Here is a 23940-nt window from a genome sequence, read left to right on the forward strand (position 1 = left end):
TGGTTTTCTTTCACACCAATGCCTGAAACAACCGGAAGTGATGTCATTTCCCAGGTGATTTTTCCCGGGAGTGGTCTTTTTTTTCCCAGTAGTTGTAGTTTTTTCGTGGTGAACTTCGCTTGCACTTTCACTTTCATTTTCCTTGTTTTTTGCACTTTTTATAGTTTGAAGATGGTCTTAGGAACATATATGTGTGCTCATAGGTATCTGGCACACTTAGAGATTTAATTACACTTCAGTAAATAATTTATTTTGATGTACATATTATTTTTTCTCAAACTGTTCACAATGTACATTTTATATTCGCTTTTGTCTCTGTCCATAAAAATTTGTGTATTTCCAAAATGAAGTTATGGAAACACTCCAAATAAATTTTCTGTGGTTTGAAAGGGTTTTGTGCAACTTTTTTATATTGCAATATTTGAGGGATACAGCTATGATATTTCTGTATTTAGGAAAATATGTGCAAAAAAAAAAACAAAAAAACGTTTTAAATTTTTTTGGTGGTTAATTACACTTTTTTGCGATTTACTTACTTAATATGGAGTTATTATATACAAAATATTAAAATTTAGGATTTAAGGGTTGTATTGATGAATAGCAAATTAAAATACTCCACAAAATGGCTCTACTGCATGTACAAATGTAAAAATATGCTCTGGCAAACTTGTTCTATGGTAGGTCATAAAGGGTAAAAAAGAATGTCTTAGAAAGAACAAAGAATGTCTTTACAAATAAAGTTGCTTTTTAAAAGCATTGACAGAGTCCCCTATTTGCAAGTAGTGTGGGAGTTCATTCTTCAGTCATGGTTCAAGAGCTTGGAAGGATCTGTTTCCTCAGCTCTTTAAGCAAGTGCGAAGGACCAGCAGCAGATTCTGCTCTGAGGATTTCCGGCTATGGGCTGAAGTGTATGGCTGAATGAAGTCACAGATGTAAGGGGGAGCCAGCCCATGCAGTACTTTGAATGTCAAAACCAGAATTTTTTAATTTATATGATATGTTACAGAGGCCAGTGAAGGGATTTTAAGAAAGGGGTAACTGAGTTGGCAATGCCACTGTAGTGTAGAGCTGCAGGAAAGAGGATGAATGGTGCAGTGCTGAGTTTTGTAGTATGATGTCATAGGGATTTTAGCTGTGACTTCTTCCTGGAAGTTGTCCTGAAAATAGGTTAATGCTGTGCATTGTGGAATTTAGAGTTACCTCTAGACAAGATTTCTTTCCACAGACCACAACAGGAACATTTTTAGCATGGACTGTATATCTGTTTTCTCAGAGATGGTAAATATTTTAAATGCAAAAATATCAAGTTAATCGTTCTTAGACCTGTTAATTTACAGTTTTGTTTCTGCTACACATCTATAAACATCCTTCAAATTGTAACTGTTAAATTTTTAATACATTGAAATGGAGACATTTGTGCTGTTTTTCAAAGCAGAATATGTGGTCTCCTCTCTCTAATTGCACTCCTAATGATTGCTTCCTCTGGGAACTACATGAAGGATGTTTGGTCCTAATTCTTCGGATGACCCCAAACCAGAAACACAAATTTGTTTTAGACTCAAACCACTTCCCACTGAATATTTACTGGGAAGCGCTGTAAACTTAAACAAACCATAACTCCTAAAATTTTTCGCTCATTGCAGGAAGACTCCTTTTGCAGTCAATCATCTCACTCCTGTGAGCTGACCCTGTTTGCTCTGAGAACCCAGAGGAGCCCTGAAGCTCTAAGAAACATTTTCATAGTCAGGTGGTATTTACATTTGAAATTGTTCAGAGTGCAGCTTGTCTCCGAGGCTGCCAGGAGTGTACACAGTTTAATCTACAGACACTAGATAAATCACAGGCAATCTGGGCAACAACCCCTAGTATTTTCAGCCAGGATGAAAATTACATCTATCACCTAGCTGGCTAATGACTGGGTGATAACAGCTAGTTTATACTCGTGTAAAAGAAAGACTAAAACCCTTGTAACATAATGTTGAATTAATTACAGGCAGCAAGTGCATGCCATAGAAGTTATATTTTACATGGACATTGTGGCTTTCTGCTCAGGGCAGCACAATCAGTAAGCTGCAATGAAAAATCTGTTGTTTTGAACAAGTTTTCTATGGCTTCTTTGCATGTCCAGTCAGTGGGAAGTGGGCGTCATGAGTTGTGTACATTGTAAAGACAGCAAGCTGACATAACTGTAGACTGTGGGTGGCTGATGATGCTGAAGTTTGTGTCTGATTCAGAGGTTATTTAATGTTTTTTTTTTTTTTTTTTTTAATAAAGGTTTTTGGACTGCATTTAACCATCTTTAGTTCAAAACCATGGGGATTTAGACTGGTCAGACCTAAACTGCATATTTCTACACTGAACAACTTGAGATTTACAAAGTTTTGATGTCGGGATGAACACACAAAGATAAAGCTTTTTCAGCCTTAAGACATTTTAGATTCAGACAAACCTGAAAGGCACAATATTATCTAAGGACAGAACAAAACTGGACACAGTAATTCTGCACTAATTACAGTGATCTATCTATCTTTCTACCTTACAAGAGTTTGGGAGTTATACAACACAGGTTGAATCTGTTTATGGATTTCTATGTGATTATACACCATATAATTTTTTTTATTTAATAGAACTCAATGATAATTTAGTCAGCTTAATAAAGAAGCAAACCTTCTCTGATTTAGAACATTCTGTTTTAGGTAACAGAAACCCAGTGTCGATATAGAAAACAGTTTCTCTATGGTAACAAACACCATACTTATTCCTTTTTAATCAAAGAACAGCAGGAGTTATTTCAGGCTCTGGCATGGAAAACAGTGATAAAATTGAACAGTTTTGATAAACACAGCAGACCACCCCCTAAGTATTCACTGTAACTAGGAGAACAAAGCATAGCTTTGCATTCCTAGAGTGTGTCCATCAGAGAAACACGGCTTTATTTAGAGAGTCACAGGTGAATTTCATGATAAGGTTTCTAAATCCAGCGTGTTGTTTGAGTTATCACAGAGATAAGTTGTCTTCAGGGAATTTCAGAGGTTTGTTAGCTTCAAGATCTGCTGTCTGTGTGTGATCTCAGACATTGCACTTCTGAAGTGTTTGTAAATTCTTCTTCACTTTCCTTTTGGGGCAACCAGCAAGTTAAGAGAGCTATTCAAAAGGTTTCTTCAGTTTTACAGTTAACATCTTGTCACAGTTATTTATAAACATAAAAACATTTCCAAAAAAGGATTAGGACAAGTTAGAATTATGTGCAACTTGTTCATGCCTTGTGACTTGTGCCATTTATTTCTTACTTTAACACCTAACATTAACACCAAGACAAGACAATTTGATGGGAATTATGCCCTCATATTTGCTATTAAACGAAATATGAAAATGTAATCATAAACTTAATCATAAGAAAGTAGGAACAGGAATGGAAGTAGGAGTGAAAGCCTTCGAAATATCTTTTCATATAGTTGCAATCATCATTCAGTATTAGTGTGGTACGGTTTCATGCTGAGTTCTGCAGATATGATGTTTCTTTTGTAAGTGTTGATGGGAAGGCAAAAATAAGATATAACACAAGATAAATTGTGTCTTAATGGAACTGGAGAAAGCATATGATAAAGTGCCAAAAGTTGCATCCTTTGATCCAGTGCTGCATCAAAAAGGTTGGAAGTAGCAGAAAAGTGCAGTTGAAACCAGATTTTTACATATGCTGTAAAAGAAGAACAGTGCAGTCAGATTCAGTTATTAATTCAAATTGGATAAAAAGTTTTTCTGTCTAAGGAAATCCAGCAGATTGCATCCAGTCAGTGACTTGCAGCATTCACTCCGCCTGGATGAGCATGTAGAGACAGTGGACAGTCACTGGCGTTGACTTTGCAGCAATCCCTCATACTGAGCATGCATGTAGCGACAGTAGAGATGAAAAACTCCCTTTTAACAGGAAGAAACCTCCAGCAGAACCAGGCTCAGTGTGAGCGGCCATCTGCCACGACCGACTGGGGGTTTGAGAGAACAGAGCAGAGACACAAAGAGAACAAAGAAGCACTGATCCAGGAGTACTTTCTATGGTAAGGAGAAGTAAATGTTAGTGGATGTAGCTCCTTTAGTCGTTTCACCTAGAAAGAAAGAACAGATCAACTCTGAGCCAGTTTTCAAGATTAGAGTCTGAAAGAGAGCACATATAGTTAGTTACAGTTAAGCTCAGTCAATTGCCATGTCTAGGAGAGAGAAAGACAGGGCCAAGTGGATCATCTGTACAAGGTGAGCATTAAGAAGTTGCCAGCAGAAGCTTGGACGATGCCCCTCTTCAGAAAGGTGTCACAGGTAGACACAGAGTCAGGCCAGGTGTAGCTTCTAGGCAGAGAAAAGAGAGAGAACATAAAGTTAAAAACTGAAATAACAGCAAATAATGCAGAATTAGAGAGTAGTGTGAGAATGTAGCGAAGAGGGTGAAAGTGGTCATTATGTCCTCCAGCAGCCTAAGCCTATAGCAGCATAAAAACAGAGATAGCTCAGGATAACCTAAGCCACTCTAACTATAAGCTTTATCAAAAAGGAAAGTTTTAAGCCTAGCCTTAAAAGTAGACAGTTTGTCCATCTAGAGCCCACTGGTGGCCATTGTTATACTAAAAACCACAATGATCGGGATACCTCTCTCTGTCAGATTGACCATAACCATTGAAAAAGAGAGGGGGTGCCGGTGTGAACTGCAGAACCCATCCTGGACCCTAAAATGTACCAGAGAACTGCACCCTGGCACCGTTATAACTGTCAGTCTTGGCACGGTTTAGCCAGACCCTGGAGAGGATCGTTTGCTGTATGAATGCATACCGTTCCTGGCATACCATACGATGTGACATAAGAGCAGCGCATTTGAGGAGAGAAAGAAGAAAAACAAAAACATAGTAAAAGCACAACCACATTTGAACACCAAATTAGTCAAAGCCAATCAGTGCAATTCTGGAGCAATGCGGTTCCAAAGCAATCTCTTGCAACTGCATGACATTGTTTGGTTCAGTCTAAAAATCTCTGAATGAAAGCAATCTGGGCCAGTTGAAGCTGTTCCTTTTTTTACTTTGCCGATCCCTGCCGATCTGGACTGGTCAAGCAGTGCGAATGCGCCCTTAGACTGTCAGATAGTGATGGTGTCTGCAGAACAAAATCTGTTTTGCAACACAATGAACGGTAAGACCCTGACTATTCATTAGGTACTTCACACACATCCCCCTAAAAATGAACATGCCCTTTAAAGACCTCACCAAAGACCTGACCAAAAGACCTGACCAATAGAATGCATTATTGTTTAATATTTTGTTTGATTATATTGATATGTGGGGAGCATATGTTTATTGCTATATATTCCTTGAGACTCAAGGGAGTCTATTAAAATGTTAAAACTAATTTACGTGGGATGCAAAACAAACATATTTTGATGTTTTTTGGGTGTGTAGAAATACCCAAATGAATTAATGCAGATTTTCTGCATTTGTCATTCTTGACTTTTTTGTCTGTCTCACATCAAGAACTCGCTGAAGAACCTCAGACCACCTAGGTCCTGACTTTCACTAACAGGTGGGACTCTAGGGTTTCAGCTAAAGTTAAAGTGATTATTGTGTCTCAAAACAACCCTGTCCACACACTAGCATGTCAAATAAAGCTCAGAAGAGGGTGATAATAGCCAGCATTGGAGCAATGCAGCTGATCCTGCGGCCACAGTCGCCTGGCTGCCCGCCTGCTGCTTGATGTTTAACAAGCCAGTCATTTAAACGGTGCTAATAAAACACCTCCTGCTGGGGGTATAGGCTCTTCATAAACCCTTGCTTTACCGTATTGGGTGCATGTTTCCCACTGCATTCATTCTCTCGTCTCTACTTTCCCCTTGATCAGTGAATTATGAACCAGTTCCTATGCAATTGTTATGGTTTTAACTATAAGTGGAGTGATAAAATTTAAACAGCAACCGCATTATAGCTGCTTTAACTCATGTCCAGACTGGAGAAACATGCATATGCTGCTCACTGAGCACAGCTCCTGGGTAGCAAGGTGAAGAAAATACATTTAGTTTCAGATCATTTCTTTTTTTATCTTTGATGAATTTTTACATTGTAAACAGAGATACAACTAAGCAATGGCAGTTAAATGCATATCTTGGAAATGGCTTTACATCCATCTTAATTATATTCTAGTTGTTTGATTGGAAAAAAAACTGTAAGGTTTGGTAATTTTTGTGCTCAGTGACCAGACTTACATTTATGGTTTTATATAGTCAGGTACAGCAGCAACAAGCTGCAAGATGTCAAAGTACAGGTAATGCTTTTAATAATGTGGCTATTTTTTTGTTTAATGCCACTGTTATAGATGTTTACGTTAGGATTGACAGGCAACCTTCAGCTTTACAAGTAAAGTGATGTATATGGTCAGCAACAATAATCAAGTAGGCTGTGGCATTTAAATAATACTCAATGTGGCCCAAAGTGTGCCAAGCAAATATCCCCCATGCCAGGACACCACCACCAGCCTGAAGTGTTTATATGAGACAGGATACATCGACTCTTTCATTTTCTCTATGTCAAATTCTGACCTGACCAAAGTTCATATCAGGAAACCTTTGTCCATTGTCTTATTGTCCAATGTTGGTGCCCTGTGCCTGTAGCTTCAGGTTCCTAGACTTAGCTGACAAGATTGGCACCCGATGTGGTCTTTAGAGATGGAAATTGGCATACTTTGGTTGTAACAAGTGATTATTTGAGCTACTGGTGCATTTCTACCAGTCAGCCTATTCTTCTTTGTCCTCTGACATCATCAAAGCATTTTCATTGACACAACTGTTGTTCACTGGATATTTTCTCTTCTTTGGACCACTTACAGTAGACAAAAGAAATTGTTGTGTATAAAAATCCCTTCATTCAGCAGTTCCTTAAATTCTAGCACCACCAACAACAACTAGGGTATGTTTAAAGACACTTAAATAAGTGTTCCCTATTTTCTGATGCTTGAATTGAACGTCAGCAAGTTGCCTTCACCAAGCTGTCTAGACGCCTAAAACAATGTTAGCAGGCAATTAAACAGGTGTACCTAATAACAAATTATAGTTAATAGGAAGGTAAGTGGGTAGATACTTTATTATTATTGTCCGGTATACAAGAAGATTCAAAGTGCAACTTTAAGTGTTTAAACTCAAAATAGTGTTAAAAATATTTAAAATGCAATTACATTTTTGCACCCTATAAACCCCATATAAAACAACCTTTAATAATCAATTTTAATTTTAATAATACATACTGGAATTCCACATCTCCCATACTTCCAAAAACTGTTGACTCAGTGCAGGTTAATTTTATTGCCTTGGGATGAAAACAACTTCTTAAGCATTTTGTCGTCGCTCCATTTGTTCTGTGATTGTTCATGTGGATCTAAAACTTCAGTCTTGTTTAGATTTTCTTTCCCTAATATGTCCTACAAGACAAACGTCAGGAAACGCCACACAATTAAACTGATTTGGCAGAAGACTGATAACATTTTAATACGTTTTTGAGGCCCAGGACTCATGGGGTCGATCCACCTCCCAAGAGACAGCAAGTCTGGGTCACATTCATAGCAAACACAGCTTAGTTCTTCACATGGTTGAGAAGATGAATGTTCTTAATCACGAAGCTCCATTAATATGGAAAAAAGTTAGCAAATTTTCAACACTTTTTTATAGTAGATTTTTGAGATATTTTAATTTGACATTTGCCATAGATATTTATACTATATTTAGTTAGTTGACATTCTTAGTCAGCTAACTAAAGATTGTATTGTACTCTTAAATTAACAAATCCTTGCTGTTCATTGGCAGATGTAGTTAAGTAGAAAATAGGTTTTATTAGTCACTGGTTAAATACTCTTTCTGGAGAGACAATGTGGAACTGTTAGTCTAAACTAGATAAAAGTTTGCCACAATTGTTGGTCTGACTAAAGTACAGTCTTGAAACATTGCTGGCTGCAAGCTTCCAGGGCAGATGGGGTGGGGGTTGGGTGGTGCTTTATTTGGGTGGAATGAGGAGGAGGGATTCCTAATATCAGGTTTCTTGCAATCCAGATACCAAATCTCTTTAGCTATTGTAAACAGGAGTGTTTCAATGAAAAACTGGACATCATCATAAAAGCTTCACAATCAGGCATTTTTCATGAGTTGTTCTATTTGTATGGAATGTTTTTATTTAGAGTTTTTAAGAGTGGTTTGAAATCATAAGGTTATGTCATATGGATGCAGTGATCACTCTCTCTATATTTGATGGTAATTGTGTTGTCAGCCCTCATCTATCTGGGCCCCTGCAATCACAGAGCCAGGCTACAGCTGCATCCTCTACCTTTCCAGCTATCTATCACTCTCTATCACTCATTCATTTTCACTCTCATTAACACTCTCACACACACTGACACCCCTCTCCCCCATCCCCTCATTCCAACTATCTGTCCCCAGCAATGAAGGTATTCTGTTTTCCACCTTCATAGTAGTGCTGGATGGTCAGTGATTTCAATAACAAACACAACCCCTTTCCTGGAAAAGATTTCTAAAAATGAAGGAAAAATTGTTAAATGCACAGTATAGTTTGCCTTTCCTTTAAAAATAAAATAAACAATTAGGGTTTTACGTTAACAAACATCATTTGGAGCATTGGATAAATTGGCTTAGCTCTGATTGTGCCTTCACAGGTGTACAAGCCACACATAATGAACTTTAGTTCAACGTCAATTCACCTCTATACTAGGGCAGCAACTAACGATTATTTAGCTAATCAATTAAACTGTCAACAATTTTTCAGAATAACTGATTAATAATCAGATAACAAAAGGTGCTTAATAGGAGATTTTTCACAGAATTTCATCCAGGTGAAGCTAAAACTATGCTACTAGAGGAGTATTAGATAATGCATATTTACAGACAAAGACATTTCTTCATATTAAATGCAAACTTTTCATATTTTTTGTAGTTTGTCTGAATTACTGCTCGGAGAGGATTGTTCCTTCAGCTAATGGCATGTTTTAGAGTCTGTATACTCCAGTTAACAATTATTTGATTACTAAATTAGTTGATGATTATTTAAATAATCGATCAGTCATGATTAATTTGATTAATTGTTTCAGCCCTACTCAGATTACAAATGTATACCCACAGAATACAATTTCATCATCACCTGTGACTGTTTTGTGCATGTTAAAACAAACTATTTCATAACTGTACTTTTGACATTGTCTATCAGTTATCTTTTTCATGATAATTAAGTGTTTTTGACGTTTTATGGAAAAGGACAATTATAAAACCGCTCATATCTTAAATGTAATTTATTGAAGTTGTAAATTATATTCTAAAGGTTTTATAATTACCATTTTTGCATTGATAAAACATCCCTAAGGCGGGTATGAATTGGCACCTGGTCATTACAAAACATCCCATCTCTTTTGGAGCAGAACCTGCTCTCAAGCTAAGAGACACAAAGTTGCTCATTGTGTACATTAAATAATGTTAGCACTTCCTGTTATGTTTAACTTTCATATTTATTTAGTATATCATAGTAAGTACACCAATACTAAAAGACATTTTTCAAACATTATTCCCACTGATTTTTTTCAGTTTGTTGTATTTGTATACATTGGCACTAAATGATTGGTTGAAGGATGTAGTTTAATGATGTGCTAATTCATTTTCACTCTCAAGTTTAAACTTCCACATTTGTAGTTAAACAAATAACAGAAAACTCATTGAAAGTCACAAATCAAAGTGGGAAAGTTATATGATTTTCACAAACCCTCACCCGTACATTGAAGTGTTGATTATCTGTGGTGATTCAACAATCAAATCCTGACAAATATACAGAAATCTACGGATTCTTCTTTTTATGTGAGAAAGATAGCTTCCTGTCATAGGTTATGATTCACCCTCCAGATTTTTCATTGATCAAGAGATGGGTTGCTTAATGATTATTCAAATAATTTATATATCTTAATAGTGCCATAACAGACACATTTTCTCCGAATGAGAAAAATATCTGGAGTTGTGTAGCTGGGGCCAAAAGCACCTTTGCTATTGGTGACATGTTTCCTCTTGTCCTGGAACATGGATACTGAATACATTTTTCTTCAGTGAAAATTACAAAGATATATACAGGGGTTGGACAATGAAACTGAAGCACCTGTCATTTTAGTGTGGTAGGTTTCATGGCTAAATTGGACCAGCCTGGTAGCCAGTCTTCATTGATTGCACATTGCACCAGTAAGAGCAGAGTGTGAAGGTTCAATTAGCAGGGTAAGAGCACAGTTTTGCTCAAAATATTGAAATGCACACAAAATTATGGGTGACATACCAGAGTTCAAAAGAGGACAAATTGTTGGTGCACGTCTTGCTGGCGCATCTGTGACCAAGACAGCAAGTCTTTGTGATGTATCAAGAGCCACAGTATCCAGGGTAATGTCAGCATACCACCAAGAAGGACGAACCACATCCAACAGGATTAACTGTGGACGCAAGAAGAAGCTGTCTGAAAGGGTTGTTCGGGTGCTAACCCGGATTGTATCCAAAAAACATAAAACCACGGCTGCCCAAATCACGGCAGAATTAAATGTGCACCTCAACTCTCCTGTTTCCACCAGAACTGTCCGTCGGGAGCTCCACAGGGTCAATATACATGGCCGGGGGTGCTATAGCCAAACCTTTGGTCACTCATGCCAATGCCAAACGTCGGTTTCAATGGTGGAAGGAGCGCAAATCTTGGGCTGTGGACAATGTGAAACATGTATTGTTCTCTGATGAGTCCACCTTTACTGTTTTCCCCACATCCGGGAGAGTTACGGTGTGGAGAAGCCCCAAAGAAGCGTACCACCCAGACTGTTGCATGCCCAGAGTGAAGCATGGGGGTGGATCAGTGATGGTTTGGGCTGCCATATCATGGCATTCCCTTGGCCCAATACTTGTGCTAGATGGGCTGCCAAAGACTACCGAACCATTCTTGAGGACCATGTGCATCCAATGGTTCAAACATTGTATCCTGAAGGCGGTGCCGTGTATCAGGATGACAATGCACCAATTCACACAGCAAGACTGGTGAAAGATTGGTTTGATGAACATGAAAGTGAAGTTGAACATCTCCCATGGCCTGCACAGTCACCAGATCTAAATATTATTGAGCCACTTTGGGGTGTTTTGGAGGAGCGAGTCAGGAAACGTTTTCCTCCACCAGTATCACGTAGTGACCTGGCCACTATCCTGCAAGAAGAATGGCTTAAAATCCCTCTGACCACTGTGCAGGACTTGTATATGTCATTCCCAAGACGAATTGATGCTGTATTGACCACAAAAGGAGGCCCTAGACCATACTAATAAATTATTGTGGTCTAAAACCAGGTGTTTCAGTTTCATTGTCCAACCCCTGTTGATCTGTCCCTAAAGATAACATCCCTCCATTTTTTACCTCTTGTTGCAGAAGCCCAAGCGCCAAGCAGTGAAAGCATTATATATGAAAGTGGTGTCTGTTTATCTATAGTATCGTCTGCCCTGATTAATAAGTTAATGTAATATATAACCTTTGGTGGATGCCAGTAACCTACATTGCATCAATCTTTCTGTCTCTCTAATGGATGCAGGCAGCAGAGAACTCATGGAGGCGGTTTCATGCGGGTGTGCAGCTGCCTGTAGACTGAAGTTACAGCTTGAAAGAGACCTGTGAAGCTAGGGGAGAAGCTACAGCGAGCTTTTTTACTGTTCAAAGAGGACACCTCCTTCAAGGTGCTGGAAACAATAAAAGCTGTCGCTTCTGCACAGATGCTTTTATTTCACTTCTTCAAGTTTCTCAAAGGGAAAGAAATGTTTGCAGGCTTCATCACTGCCTTTCTGTGTCCACTTATTTGAAAGCAGTCTCATTTTTCTTACTGCAAAGCTAACTTTTTATAACTATATCTGGGTAGAACTGTCCAAATTGTGTCGGTTTTCTTTGCTATAATAAACTCTCTGTTAATATGACCATTTAACTGTCCTTTGAGGAAAAGCTGAATCTGCCTATTTCTTGAAAAGCCACAAGATTAAAGCGCTTGCTAAGTTTGGAGGACTATTTTTCAATCTGCCAAGAAGCCACTTAAGCCTAAGGGTAGTTTTGAGCCACAGAGAATACACAAACGACTCCAGTCTCTGCTGTTTCTTTTTGACTTTAAAAAGAGCAAGAACCTTTGTCTGTGGAAATCTGCCACAACCTTTCATTCTGGTGCTTTATGTCAGTAATGTCCATATACCGTTTGGTTCAGGAATACTGGAGGTGTTCTTATAAAGCGCCAGCTATATGTAACGGTGCCAAAGTGTCTGCATGTTGCTACACGGGTGTGTGCGCTTTGTTTTCCTTGTAATTTACCAACCATCTGAAGTAAATGGCATAGCTGCTCAGATTGTAATCTCAGTAAAGCAAACCTGCTGAGGGCATTGCTGTAAATCGCCCATGTTTTTAAGAGCAGACTATGAGATCCCAGATATGTTTACTTGTGAGAGAGCAGTATTATTTTAATAATTGCCCCTCATCATAATCAGGAGTAATTTCCTGTGCTGTTGGTGGAAAAGTATTTTCTCTGTGTGTCTTATGCATAAACATTTAGTTTTAGCAAAAACCGTATTTTGAAGGGTCCAGGGACATACTAATGATGGTGTACATTTGATTTCACTGTGACAAACACGGTAGCAATGCACACTTGACACAACAACAAAAAAAAAAAAAAATACCGATGCTTTTTTCTTTTATTTGGCAATCCAGGACTACTTGGTCTCATGTAATATTTATAAATCTGAGAGAACAAATAACACATGTGGGTTCATCAAAGCTCCTATCTCATCTATCTATTTATATCTATTTTGTTCATCATCTATTTGCTTCCACTTTCTTTGGTTATGGTGTTTAAAAACATCTATATGCTGATTTGATAAATTGATGTTCCTGTTTTGCCACATAACAGTTGCCTACAGTATACTATCTATAAGTGGTTAAGTTGGTATTTTGTCCAACTTCAGGCTGAAAAGACGAAAGTCACTGTTTATGGTCTCCAAAATGCAAGGCTAGAGATCAACAATCAGCAAGGTTGAATGAGGCTAAAGATCACAAAGCCTGCAAGATAACCACATGTTGTTATGGACTTATGAACGCAAATTTGGACTTCCACATAAAGTTTATCACAATATCAACCAACCATCCTGTTCAAAAATACAATATATAAACAATTTCCTATCAAGAAGAACACCAGACAACTAGCATATTGTTTTTATTGAATTATTGATAATAGTGTATTTTCCACTCTCTGTAACAAAAGCAATCATCCAGCTTGGGTTCATCCAAACTGCTGCTGCCAGAATCCCTACCAACACCAGGAAAATAGATTACATTTCACCAGCCCTTAACTGGCTCTCAGTTTGCATAAGGATAGATTTTAAGAGCTCATTATTGTTGCATAAATTCCTGAATGGTCTTAAGCCTACATGAATTTCAGAGTTGCTGGACAGCTGTGAACCAAGTAGAACCCTCAGGTCATTAGAGACCTGTTTACTCAGGACCAGAGCTAAACAAGAACTGCCTGGAAACCTGAGATGTGCAGAAAGTCTTAGCTTCATGTCAGGATTGAAAATATTACTGTTTACTACAGCTTTCCCATACAATTAAAACATTACTTAATCAGTTAACGTCTCATTGGGTCTTAACTATATCTTTTAGATTTGCATTTTAAACTTTCTTTGTTTTTATGTACTGCCTAATGTTATGCCTGTTTACTATTATTTTTCATTCAATTGTTTCCTTTAATTTGTTTGTCTTTCTTTCATTCTTTCTGTAAAGCAATAGTAATTGTGTTGTGTGTAAATAGTGCTTAACAGATTTATTAAATAATGAGTTATTTAGGAAGAAAAGTACAATGATGAGAGTTTTTCTCAAGTTTCTGTTTGTTCACCTTAAGATCAGCAATATATGAGAAGACAGGGAACCTTTTTAAAACATTATTTTGACTGTTTTTTAAAGTTGAGCCTTGTGTTGTTACCTTACCGTATTTTTCCCTAAAAGGCCCCTAAACTATCTGATCCACATAGAAGAGAAAGCCAAGCATTAAAGCTCCTTCTTTGTGGGGAAAATTCACTGTCCTAACGCAGCACAGTTGGTTTGCATTTGCTTATTTTTTAGGTAACTGAAATACCTTGGCATCGAAAATCTGTTTTTGTTTTTATAGACATATATTATTGAAGATACTTTCTCTTTTATTTTGTGGATCTGAAATGAAGTGATTGGAAAACATGGAAAACGTTATTCCCCCACATTTTGTGTCGACGTACAGTAAAACGCTATAAAAATAATTTTACTATGTTCATGGTTTAGGTTAGACTTTTTTCCACACAATTACGGTGACAGCGTCGCATTTATCTTGGAATATTTTCATGGTGACCAAACTGTGTACCGTGCCTATCTGCACATCAAAAACAGGCCCCCTTGGAATCAATACCAGAAGTTCCCCTGCAAATGACTCCCAGATGGTTTCAACCAAAAGAACTCGTTCTCGTCTGAATTTATACAACACTGTTTTTTCTTTGTGAACTACACAGTAGTTTGGACACATGCTTGTTTAAATGTCTTTTGGCCGAGAGTTAGCACTTCTTAGCAAAGCCATATTTCACTAAATTATGTTATTTTATGATGAAAAGATCAGCAGCTGCATGGGTTTCTCCACAGAATCTACTGGAGCTCAGTCTGTTTGCTACTTTTTTCTCACAGGATACAGGATACCAGCAAGTAGTGCTGGTTTAAACAATAGCAATTTACACTTGCATTTGTATTTGTGAGCCAAGCCCCAATTTTATAATTGCTGCTGAAGCAACTTTTTCAAACATTCTTAAGAACTTATAATTGACTTTGCTGCACTACCTTTCTGAGGCTAATGTTTTATGCATCAGTGCTTGCCGCCTGTCTACTTTTGTCATTGACACTGAGCGTGGCATGCTGTACTCTGCCCAGAAATGGCAAGAGGGCTTGAGTTTCCTTCCAGCACATCTCCAGCCCATTACCCAGAGGGTTGTGCAGCTCATTCCATAGCCTTAACAAGACCTTGGAGGGTCGGTGGTGGTTTGTGCATGGCTGGTGGATTGGAAGTTAAAAAGTTACCTACAACAAGTTGCATTGCATCTGACACAACAATGCTATAATGACCATTTCCTACCATGAGACGTATTTTTGGTTGGTAGATACTGATGCCACAGACAGCAGCAAGCTGTTTTCTTTCCAACTTCTGAATCTGTTTATACTAGTTTTCATTTGAATGTGTGAAATACTAGGATTCTACAGGATGCAAAATATTTGATGGATCATTGATTTTATGTTTAGTTTACTTAATGTAGTCTGTTTTATAAGACATACATTGTTTTAAATAATCTAATTCTCTAAAACTTTTATAGAGTAGAGAACTAGTAAAAAGTAGCTGCACTAAAAGTCAACTTACTCTATATATAGATATATGTATCCACACAGGGATGGACACAAGCATCTCTGGGATGGTAAAATTAGGCCATCATATTGAGTGATGACATAAAAGCTGAGAGCAGTGCAGTGCTGCAGGAATCTTGGAAATGACATGGCCTATATGTCATGAGGTTCAGCTGCTCCTGTCAGGTACAGGAAGATGGTGAGTGGTGGAAATGGAAGATGTGTAAATCAGGCCTTGCATGTTGCCTAACTGTCCAGGCAGTTGAGAGAAGCTTGATTGAGAAATCAGGCCATGCAGAAAGTGCCATTTGGACTCTGAAGTCTTTTCTCAGCAAAGTGTATCCTTTGCATGTCATTTAAATATGGAATGAATTTCCAGCTGAACGATTAATGTCACGAGTTGTTATTCATGTGTTTATTAGAGGTGCAACAGAATCCGTAATAACGTCGCCTATTTTTATTGCTGCAAATAATTTGGTTACTACAAGCCGTTAATCTTTAAAGTGACCAGCAATAGCAACTTTAGCTATTCTGTAAATGTCTTTACTTTTAAGAGTGTGTTGATAGTTAAATGAGAAAACCAGAATTGCAGCCTTCGCTCGAATTCATCCCAACGGTATTCAAAAAGGTTGAGGTCAGGACTCAAGGCAGACCAGTCAAGTTTTTCCAAACCTATCTTCATACACCTGCACCCATGGAAGTGATTGGAGCACCAGAATTCATTGATTTGATGATGTGACCCAATACTTTTGGCCATAAAGGGGATATGGATTTTCTGCAGTGATCTCCATGCTCTGACTTTCCTCTATCCTCAGTTTTGTTTTGACATGATTTAAAAACTCACATAAACATATAGACAGCATGTTATCTTAAACTCAAAGTATTGTTTGGATGTCTTTTGTACAGTGCAACAAGATTTTCTAAAGTCCATGAAATGCTTTGAAAATAAGACTTGAGTGTTCCTGACACTGCATTTATCCACTCCAATCCAGAGCCAGACCTATCATTCCACCCAGCAAAAAGACAGAAGTAGTTACATTTCCCCACATAAAGCTTTTTTTTTTTTAAGTTTAGAGTCTGCATCATCAAGATTATACTGATTACAGTGTTATCAGAGTCTGCATACTTTTATAAAACAAAACAATAATGGTCTCTACATGCCAGATTTGTCAAAACATGTTTAAGGTTGAAGGAGTTTTAGATGTTACATTACAACACCTCTGGAAAGCACATTTGATGCCAGTTGAAAATAATATAACATATCACTTTTTTCTTGTTCTTTTTTTTTTTTTTGGCTTGCACCGCAATAACAGAGCTTAAAAGCATTTTTGCCTGATGTGACCAGTGTTAAGCTTACATTTATGGGAAAGGGTAAAAGAAAAGACAAAGACAACTAGAAGGAGAAGTACAGCAAGTTCTGTTGGAAACGTTCATTTGCTTCTTCTTATAACTGGCCTAAATCTGACTCCAATCTCCAGTTTGATTGAATTGAATTTGAACTGAATCGGATTCTGTATAACTCCATATGAGTTAGACAAGTTTGCAAAGTGCCTTGAAATTACATTTGTTTTATAGTGGCACTTTATAAATAAACTGACCTAAATAGCATATTTTTACTAGCATTATCAATATTTTATTTTTAAACATCGAAGCGCTTGAAAAATCTTAACCTGAAGATCTCCTCTAACCTTCTTTCCAAATGAACCAGTCGACTTGTTTTAGCTGTTTTAACACAGCATTTCTTACAGTCTCCAATGTGACCTGCTGCTGTAGAATCACTGAGACATAAAAAGCCCACTTCTTTATCAGTGTGCTCTAACTTTGAAGCTCCCTGCTTGTCATTATTGCTCTTGAATGTTCTCAGGAATGTATCTGGAGGATAAAGATAAAAGAAATCAGCCAGCTGGGGGAGAAAGAGGTCCTCAAGCTGACATTATTCAGCCATCTGAGCTGGAGACTTTCAGATACTTCAATGTTGACTGATAAAGGAGAACACCACGGCCCGATTTATCTTCATTCGCAGCAGACAGATTGCAGCAGCGAGTAGGTCTGGACAGGAAAGGCCAAAAGAAGGAGTAGATTGTTCAGCTGCAAATGAATCCAAGGTCTGCTGTGTGCAGGATGGATGAGGGAGTGTTCCTTGCGTGTTGGAGTGCTCTGTATGCCAGACAGCCAGACTCCATACATAGAGATAGATAGGCTTTGCAATGACCATCATTATGTGAAATGTCCCCTTTTGTTTCACTTTTCCTTGTGGTGATAGATACATTTTTCAACACGGAAAGAAGCCATGAGCTCTCAGTTAAGGCATGTTGCATCTTCTACTGGGTCCTCTTGGGGTATTTTAGCTTCTTTACGTGGACCCAGATGAGGTAGATAGGATGACATACAGGTCCTTCTCAAAATATTAGCATATTGTGATAAAGTTCATTATTTTCCATAATGTCATGATGAAAATTTAACATTCATATATTTTAGATTCATTGCACACTAACTGAAATATTTCAGGTCTTTTATTGTCTTAATATGGATGATTGTGGCATACAGCTCATGAAAACCCAAAATTCCTATCTCACAAAATTAGCATATCATTAAAAGGGTCCCTAAACGAGCTATGAACCTAATCATCTGAATCAACGAGTTAACTCTAAACACCTGCAAAAGATTCCTGAGGCCTTTAAAACTCCCAGCCTGGTTCATCACTCAAAACCCCAATCATGGGTAAGACTGCCCACCTGACTGCTGTCCAGAAGGCCACTATTGACACCCTCAAGCAAGAGGGTAAGACACAGAAAGAAATTTCTGAACGAATAGGCTGTTCCCAGAGTGCTGTATCAAGGCACCTCAGTGGGAAGTCTGTGGGAAGGAAAAAGTGTGGCAGAAAACGCTGCACAACGAGAAGAGGTGACCGGACCCTGAGGAAGATTGTGGAGAAGGGCCGATTCCAGACCTTGGGGGACCTGCGGAAGCAGTGGACTGAGTCTGGAGTAGAAACATCCAGAGCCACCGTGCACAGGCGTGTGCAGGAAATGGGCTACAGGTGCCACATTCCCCAGGTCAAGCCACTTTTGAACCAGAAACAGCGGAAGAAGCGCCTGACCTGGGCTACAGAGAAGCAGCACTGGACTGTTGCTCAGTGGTCCAAAGTACTTTTTTTGGATGAAAGCAAATTCTGCATGTCATTTGGAAATCAAGGTGCCAGAGTCTGGAGGAAGACTGGGGAGAAGGAAATGCCAAAATGCCAGAAGTCCAGTGTCAAGTACCCACAGTCAGTGATGGTCTGCTGCTGGTGTTGGTCCACTGTGTTTTATCAAGGGCAGGGTCAATGCAGCTAACTATCAGGAGATTTTGGAGCACTTCATGCTTCCATCTGCTGAAAAGCTTTATGGAGATGAAGATTTCATTTTTCAGCACGACCTGGCACCTGCTCACAGTGCCAAAACCAATGGTAAATGGTTTACTGACCATGGTATCACTGTGCTCAATTGGCCTGCCAACTCTCCTGACCTGAACCCCATAGAGAATCTGTGGGATATTGTGAAGAGAACGTTGAGAGACTCAAGACCCAACACTCTGGATGAGCTAAAGGCCGCTATCGAAGCATCCTGGGCCTCCATAAGACCTCAGCAGTGCCACAGGCTGATTGCCTCCATGCCACGCCGCATTGAAGCAGTCATTTCTGCAAAAGGATTCCCGACCAAGTATTGAGTGCATAGCTGTACATGATTATTTGAAGGTTGATATTTTTTGTATTAAAAACACTTTTCTTTTATTGGTCGGATGAAATATGCTAATTTTGTGAGATAGGAATTTTGGGTTTTCATGAGCTGTATGCCAAAATCATCCGTATTAAGACAATAAAAGACCTGAAATATTTCAGTTAGTGTGCAATGAATCTAAAATATATGAATGTTAAATTTTCATCATGACATTATGGAAAATAATGAACTTTATCACAATATGCTAATATTTTGAGAAGGACCTGTATATAACTGTAGCTGTAGCTTAACAGATGCATAAGAAAATTGAGGCAGTCTAGTCTGGACATAGATCTGTTTGATTTCCCTGCAAGGCCTAAGCCAGTATAGAAAATGGATGGAATGTAGATTTTCAAATGGACATGCACTTTTTGGGGGGGTTTCATGCCTTCAGGACAAACAATACCTCTGGACTTTCAGAGAGAATGGATGAAAACATAATGTGACAGAGCATTTCCAGTGTCATGCTGGGTAGGTGAGTGTTCAGCAGGCATACAAGGGTCATAAAAGGCATTTTAAGCAAGCCAGTACACATCCACAACATTCCTACCAGCTGAAACAACGACCACAGGCTAATGGTGTGAGTTAAAATGATGGAGCCGAAGGTCATAAACCTTTAGCCACAGCACTGGGATACACCTGGCCTTTATTGTGTAGAGCCAGGAAAAGTTTTTGGGTGCACATCTATGAGAAATGTTAGTGCAGTAACACAATATTAAAGCACTGACTGAAGCTCAGTGATGTGCTTGTTCCAAACAAAATGTTAAAAGGTACATTTAATTGATGAAACCTGAAATTACACTAAAGCTACACATTCTAAACCCTTTTTTCTACTTCAGATATTTCAGTCACCAATTTTTACAATGGAGGGATAAACTGTAGGTAAAGCACTCACAGCTAATAATACATAAGTGAAAAAAAAAAATATATATATATATATATAGTGCAAGGAGGCATTCCAACCTCAAACACTTGGAGCCCATCACCAATGATAAATCATCAAAATGCCATAAGAAACATGCAAAAGGGGTGTGATTTCTGTAATCCGTTAAAGATTTCTCCTTTGATTATTAAGAACAGTATAACTAATTTCTGACATGCTGTTTTTAATGATATTTAATTAAAGATAGATCATTTATTTAAATTAATATGCTCTTCACACTTTTATACACTTTTTGAGAGTCGGCTGTCTCATTTTATATCAGAAACAAAGTTTTTGATTTTAATGAAAATAATTTTAAATTTAAATCTGCCCGGGTTATGAATACTTTTGCGCTGTTTTAAAAGACAATTTAGTTCTTTAAGGCAAATAATTTACTATGAAGGGTAGAAGATTAATAGAAAACCAACGGAGCCAACAGTCAATGCATGCTGCAGAATCTTTGTAATTGATTCATTAGATGAAAAGGAATAAAATAAAATATTAGCTTTGTGAAGTCAAGTCAGTGAGGTCATTCATTTTGTGAAAAATCAAGTGTTGTGCATGCTAGTTAAAGGGCATTCATCTCAGAAAAACTGAGTACCATGGGTCAATTCCCACATTGTTTAGAATAACAGTTTACTTTGATTAAAAACGTGATTGGAGGGGGAAAAAAGATTTAAAGAAGTGCAAAAAAATGATAGGCTGAACAGCTAAACTGATCTCTAATCCCTATGGAAACTAAAGATGTGGAAGAATTTGGAGAACTACTATTCCAGTGGATCAAAGAATTGCCAAAATGACAAAAGACATCGCCAAGGACCTGCTTCAGGCTTGTCAGATGAGGTTTGCAGTTACCTTTTAGTGCTGGAACAATTAGAAGTGTCAGAGCCTGGGATTTTGCTTTGTGTTTTTTGCCTGCTGCTTACTCTGTTTAGCCTCTAGATGCCGCCAGAGCTGCCGGCGCCAGAGGGCGACAAGTGCAACCTGTTAACCGCTCATCAGGAGGTGCTTATTGAGGCAGGGCAGTCAGCACTCCAGTGCCTGAGTAATGTGCCAATGTGGTAACTCCTTAATGGCCAAGCTACTGACTTTCTCATTCCAAAAACCAAGATGGCGCCGACAATGGCAGCCTCGGAGCTTCGCTCTCTCTTTGTTTTTGTATTTTGTGTGTCCGTGGACCACTTCAGGTTCTTAGGAACCACCATCTCTGAGGACCTGGGATGGTCTTCACACATAGACACTGTTCGAAAGAAGGCCCAGCAGAGACTGTACTTCCTGAGGCAACTCAAGAAGTTCAACCTTCCACAGGAGCTGCTGGTCATCTTCTACACTGCCATCATTCAATCTGTCCTGTCTACATCCATCTCAGTGTGGTTTGGCTCATCCACAAAACAGGACAGGTCCAGACTGCAACAAATAATCAGGAATGCAGAGAGAATAATCAGGGCTGACTTTCCCTCCATCCAGGACTTATACAGGTCTAGGGTCAGGAAAAGAGCTGCTAAAATCTCTGCAGACCCCACACACCCTGCACATAAACTGTTTAGAGTTTTACCTTCAGGCCGCCGCTACAGAGCACTGTTCGCTAAAACCAGCCGCCTCAGAGACAGTTTCTTCCCCCAGGCTGTTTCTCCTGAAAGTGTAGTATGTGACTTCTCATTGTGTTCCTTCCCAGGTTAATCCCTAGCCCTAGCTCTAGTTCCGGTAAAGGTATCTAACCAAGTACAAAAAAACCTGAGAACCTTCCGGATCAAGAACCAGCTAACTGCCCCCGGGTTCTCAACCCTCACCAGCCTCTTGCGAATCCTGCCCACCCTTCAACAGCTTCTCTGGCATCAGCATCTAAGGTTGTCTCTCAAGGCAAGGCATCTAGTGGATCAGATTCTGAACTACTCCAAGACTTTCTCAGTTATTCTGGCTGCTCACCTCTGAGCTTTCCTTGGACCAAGCAGCAGTACCAACCTCCCTCTCCAGGCTCTGAACAATCCCCTCCTCGAGCTGGACTCCTCTCCACCATCTGTAAGCATCAAACAAACATTCAACCTCAGAACTTCCCAGTCACAATTGCCATCGATTCACCATACCTTCATTTCTGTGCAGAGTGACGACTCTGGTTCCAGTTCCAGATCCATTTACCATCTTCTAAATAAACTTGTCAAACTTTTTGTCCAACTCCTGAGTGTTCCTCTGCATGTGGGTCAAAAGTGTAAATAAAACGATGACAGAACACTCAGGCCAATCTGACCCAGCAGAGGTGCTCAGGAGAAGCCTTACCGATCACTCTCACCAAATCCAGTCACAAGGAACCACCCTTCAGACCGTAGTTGAACAACAGAGACACACAAACCAACAGTTGGAACAGATGGCCTCCCTTTTCCAGCATGTATTGAATACCCGGACCTTCCAAGCTCCAGAGGGCGCCACCACAAACCCAGTCTCCACAGGCAGTCTGGTCTCACAACAGCTTCTGCATTCTCATGACGTCATTTCCCCTAATCTGGAGAAATTCTCCGGTAAAGTTAATAATCGTAAGGGTTTTCTGTTACAATGCTCCCTAGTGTTCAATTGCTCTCCACAGTCTTTCCCTCATGATGATGTAAAAATATCATTTATTTTAGGTTTACTTACAGGAGAGGCAAGGTTTTCAGATTACAACCAATTTGGCTGCACTTATGATGAGTTTGTGCAGGAATTTACCCAGACCTTTGCTCAGGACACTGATCAGACTAGTGTGGCTCGTCGTCTTTGGGCTCTAAAACAGAAAAATAGGCCAGTAGCCGATTTCACTATTGATTTTCAAACTTTAGCAGCAGCATCTAACTAGAACACTAGTGCCCTAAAGACTGCATTCTTTTAGGCCTTAGATGAGCCACTAAAAGATGAGCTTGCCTTAATTGATAAACCTAGTAGCCTTAATGATCTAATTTCTTTAGCTACCAGAATAGATAACAGAATGAGAGAAAGAAGGAAATCACGAGCGGGACTAGTTGTTGTAAGACCGCGGGTTCCCTTACAAGAGTCATCTGCACCCGTCTAGTCCAAACCCTCTAGAACCAGTTTCTATGCAGCTATGGAGAACACGGCTTACCCCAGAGGAACGTGTCGTCGTAAGGAATCTAATCAGTGTCTCTTTTGTGGTTCACCAGATCATTTTGTTGCTACCTGTCCCATCCGGCCAAAAGACAGGGTCCGCCATCTGTAGAGGGTAGATGGGCGGACCAATCATCACTCCCTAAAACCCCTCGACTTACCCTGCCTGCCACCCTGTTTTTTAACCAGGATCATCTCAGTCTCTCTGCCCTCATAGACTCAGGTTGTGAACAAGACCTGATCGATCAACAATTAGTTGAACAGGCCAGGATCAAAACTGAGCTCCTCACTAGACCTCTCCAAGTACTAGCTCTTCATAGAAAAACCATTCAAAAGATCATCGATCATCGAACCAAACCTCTGAAAATAGTCATCTCAGGAAACCGTTGTGAAAACACCTCTGTCTATGTGTTTCCCATCACACAAAGCTCACTGGTGTTGGGTTTCCCTTGGTTGCAGTGCCATAACCCCCATCTAAACTGGACTGAGTGTAGAGTTGAATCCTGGTCTACAAAATGCTTACCATCTTGTCTCCAGACCGCAATTTCTCCTCGCTCACCTATAGAGGGAGCTGAAGAAGACGAACCTCCCGACTTATCTCATGTTCCTGAGGACTACCATGACTTAAAACAAGTATTCAGTAAGTCCAAAGCCTTGTCTCTTCCGCCTCACCGTCCATATGATTGTGCCATAGAGCTGCTTCCTGGAGCTC

The 23940-nt window shown here is 39.2% G+C and overlaps 1 long non-coding RNA gene across 3 annotated transcripts in view; it reads left to right on the forward strand.

The window, feature by feature from the left end:
* Positions 1–23940, forward strand: part of LOC124878516 — a 51521-nt gene that overhangs the window by 7224 nt on the left and 20357 nt on the right. For 2 of the 3 annotated variants that reach the window (XR_007040813.1, XR_007040814.1), the window contains exon 2: positions 11611–11752. The exons of the other annotated variant lie outside the window; for it this stretch is intronic. This is a non-coding gene — a long non-coding RNA (uncharacterized LOC124878516). The remainder of the gene's footprint in view (positions 1–11610; positions 11753–23940) is intronic. 3 annotated transcript variants of the gene reach the window in all.

Source organism: Girardinichthys multiradiatus, chromosome 12 (genome assembly GCF_021462225.1).
Source record: "Girardinichthys multiradiatus isolate DD_20200921_A chromosome 12, DD_fGirMul_XY1, whole genome shotgun sequence".
In the NCBI taxonomy this organism is placed as follows: domain Eukaryota; kingdom Metazoa; phylum Chordata; class Actinopteri; order Cyprinodontiformes; family Goodeidae; genus Girardinichthys; species Girardinichthys multiradiatus.